The sequence below is a fragment of the Gracilinanus agilis genome, chromosome 2, assembly GCF_016433145.1.
Source record: "Gracilinanus agilis isolate LMUSP501 chromosome 2, AgileGrace, whole genome shotgun sequence".
In the NCBI taxonomy this organism is placed as follows: domain Eukaryota; kingdom Metazoa; phylum Chordata; class Mammalia; order Didelphimorphia; family Didelphidae; genus Gracilinanus; species Gracilinanus agilis.
In genome coordinates, this window is record NC_058131.1 from 628145272 (window position 1) to 628149438 (window position 4167).

General features: G+C 40.7%; 1 pseudogene; it reads right to left on the reverse strand.

Moving 5' to 3' along the window:
- Positions 1-233: 233 nt before the first annotated feature.
- LOC123234260 lies at positions 234-811 on the reverse strand (annotated as a pseudogene).
- Positions 812-4167: the final 3356 nt, after the last annotated feature.

The window sequence follows — 4167 nt, forward strand, 5'->3', positions numbered from 1 at the left end:
CTTGATTTCTCCCTTTCTCACATCCCAATTGTTTAATTCCTATTGTTTAAATATTTGAGACCTGGTCTGTTTGGTGAGTGGTTACTTAATGAATCATAAATTTATGTGGTAATTGTATTGGGCTCACTACTACACAACTCTTACACTTTCTGAGAACATCCCAGCCCTCTCACTGGTATAGAGCAGGCTGCAAGGATAAATAAATTATCCCTCTGAGTCTTCTTTCTTCATCTTCAGGGGAAACACTCCATGCTGGCTCGAATAAGTTCCATCTCATTCAGAAAGTTATAGAACTGCAGCAGGGTTAACTCTACATACACATTTTCAGACTGGTTTTCTTTTTTAACTACCATCTTAAACTGTTAAAAAATCCCACTTTCTGCAGTTCACTGCTCTCTGCTGTCACTCTAAATTCTCATTCCATATCTATATCATCAATGTCTGTCCTATTGCCCATCATGCAAGTATGGGAGATTTCTGCTTCCACTTCTCAGAAAAATAAGCGGCTTTCTCTTCCCTGAGCCTCAGAGTAATGAAATCTGCTCTGACCTGCTCAGCAGGCATATTCTTCTTCAAGGCACCATTAGGCACTAGGAGAAGGCTTTTCATGATATTCTTTAAGGGCCCAAGGCTGATCTTATTGGTGGCAGCAAAATTAGACATAGTCAGGAATGTTTCAACCTCCTTGAGTTGAACCACGAAATAGAAAATTACTTAGGTCACTGTTGCAAACTGCTTCCCCTAGTTGGTTTGAGTGCAGCATATTCCACCCTATGGACTTAGGGGTGGAGTCCAGCGTGAGGCACCCCATGGCCATACACATACAGACACATCACTGCCAAACTCATTGCTTTTTGGAAAGAGTCATATAGCATCCCTCCTGTTTATACTGATCCTCCTCCAGATCATCCCTTTTCTAACCCTCAGAGTTCTGTCCTGGGTTCTCTTCTCTTCTCACTCTACTACTTCACTTGGTGATTTCATCCACTCCCATGGATTTAGTTACCATTTTTATACTAATGATTCCCAAATCTGCCTTTCCTCACTCAGTTTCTCTTCCAATATCCAATCTCAGATTTCCAATTACCTTTCCAACTTCTTGAACTGGATGTCTAGTAGATCTCTTAAATTAATATGTCCACGATGAAACTCATTATCTTTTCCCCTAAAGCCTTCCCCCACTCCTACCTTCATTATGACTGTAGAAGGCAATACCACCCTCCCAGTCCTTCAGACTTTCAAGGTAGGTATCACCCTGGATTCTTCACTATCTCTCACTGCTCTACCTTCTTCATATTCAAACTATGACTAAGGTCGTGACTACATCCCCTCTCTCTTTTGCTATTATGACCATTCTAGTGCAGACCCTAATCCACTTGTATCTAGCCTGCTGGGGGAAGAAGGGGGTCTGCTTATTTCAATTCTCTCTCCACTCCAATCCATCCTCCATTCAGCACCAAAGTAATTTTTTCTAAAGTAGAGATCTGAGATTCCAGGTTAAAATGGCAGGAGAGTAAAAAGCAGCTGCTTAACCTCTCCTAACTCACACATATAGGACTCCTCAAGAGGACATAAAAACAAATCCATACAAATGAAGGGACCCCACAACAGGGCGCAGCATTGAAGAGACATGGGATCGGGGCATTTCCATGCTATAAGGGGGTGAAATAGCTCTCACTAAAACAAGAGCTAAGCAATCCCCTACTCCCCCCGCCCCACATCACCTACAGGGCCAAAGCCAGTGCACAAGAGTTAGAGCAAGTTTGGGGCATCCATTAAGTCCTTGGCAGCTACCTGGGATCACCAGGGCCTACTCCTGAGAGCAGCAAGACTTAAGACCCCAAGAGGCTAAAGAACCAGATCTTGAACACAGACCTTGAGCACAGGCATGGACACAGGTAAGGACGCAGGTGCAGACTTGGTCCTTGAGCCCAGGCTTGGACCTTGGGTGGAGACCCAGTGCAGATGGGTGCATGGCTGTGGAAGCAGCACCCTGAGACTGTTAAAGGAGCTTCGGGCAGAGGAACAAGCATGGGGAACCCCAGGAGGCTTGACCCAGAGAACAACTAGAACTGAAACCTCAGGAACCTAAAGAGCACAGACAGACTGGGCGTGAGGATAAACCTGAGAGGGTGCAGGTCTAACAATGGCAAGCCAGTCACAAGAACCCCAAAAGAGAAAGATCAAGAAGAAATCTTTAACACTCGACAACTTTTACACAGAAAAAAATCCAGACAACAGAGCAAACAGCAGAGGAGAACAAACAAGTAATCATATCCAAACCTTCCCCCCAAAATGAAAATGGGTCACAAACTCTTAAAGAGTTCAAATCTGAGATCAAGAGAAATATGGACGAGATTTGGTGAGAAAAGTGGGAAATAGCTCAAAAGGAAATTAACAGGTTAAAAGACAGAAACTCCCAATTGGAAACCAAAATTAAACAGCTGGAAAACAGGATAGACCAAACCAAAAAGGAAAATCATAAGATTTTAAGAGAAAACCAGTCTCTAAAAACTAGAATTGGGCAAGTAGAAACCAATGATCTCTCAAGACAGCAAGAACAAATAAAGCAAAGTCAAAGACTGATAAAATAGAATGAAACATGAAATATCTCACTGAGAAATTGAGAGATCAAGAAAACAGATCTAGAAGAGACAATTTGAGAATCATTGGTCTTCCTGAAAAAGCAGAAATTAATAGAAATTTGGACTCCATACCAAAAGAAATAATTCAGCAAAACTGCCCTGAAGTTCTAAAACAAAAGAGTAATATAGACATTGGAAGGATCCATAGATCACCCTCTACACTAAACCCTAAGAAGACAACCCCCAGGAATATAATAGCAAAATTCAAGAACTTCCAAGTAAAAGAAAAAAAATTTTACAAGAAGCCAGAAAGAGACAATTCAGATATCAAGGAGCACCAATCAGGATCACACAGGATCTGGCAGCCTCCACACTACAAGACCATAAGGCGTGGAATATGATATTCAGAAAGGCAAGAGAACTGGGTCTACAACCAAGGATCACCTACCCATCAAAACTGACTATATACTTCCAGGGGAACGTATGGGCATTCAACAAGATAAAAGATTTCCAAGTATTTGCACAGAAAAGACCAGGACTAAATGGAAAGTTTGATATCCAACCACAAAAATAAAGAGAAACATGAAAAGGTAAATAACAAACAGAGGGGAAAGAAAGAAATAATTAATTTAATAAAATCTTATTCTTTAAATTTGCCAATGAGATATAATTATTTGTATTCCTATAGGGAGAAATGTTATGTGTAATTCTCTGTAGTGAACTCTACTCACTATTATAGTATTCACTATTATAGTAATTAGAAGAATTATTCATAGGGAGAGGTTGGAGTACTAAGTGGTCTAAGATGATATGGGGATGGGTGGGAAAGAGGGGGATGAACAGTAGATGGCACCAAGAGAAACTTGAATAAATAAGAAAAATAAAATATTCTATACCACACAAAGAGGGCATGGGAAGGGGAGGGGATGAATACTATTATAAAAAGGAGAGGAAGAGAGCATTAAGAGGTAATATTTAAACCTTAATCTCAGTGTAATTAACCCTGAGAGGGAAGAGTAGCTATATCCATCTGGATATAGAACTCTATCTAACCCTACTGAAAAAGTCAGAAGGGAAAAACCAAGGGGAGCAGGGTTGTGGGGAGGTCAAAAAAGAGAGGAGAGGAGAGTGGGGAGGGAATTCATTAGGCCTTAAAAATAAAAAGAGGGGAATAATAAGGGAGGGGGTAGAAAGGGAAGTAAATCAAGGGAGGGGTCAAGGGTTACTGGTTTAAAAGGAAATAGCATAGGAAGAAGGAGTAGAACTAGGAGAGCATACCAAAATGTTGGGGAATACACAACTGATAATTATAACTCTGAATGTGAATGGGATGAACTCACCTATAAGATGGAAGCAAATAGCAGAGTGGATTAGAAACCAAAATCCTACCATATGTGGTATACAAGAAAAACATATGAGGCAGGTGGACATACACAGGTTTAAGGTCAAGGGCTGGAACAAAATCTTTTGGGCTTCAAATGAGAAAAAGAAGGCAGGAGTGGCGATCATGATTTCTGACAAAGGCAAAGTAAAAATAGATATGATTAAAAAAGACAAGGAAGGTAATTACATCCTGATAAAA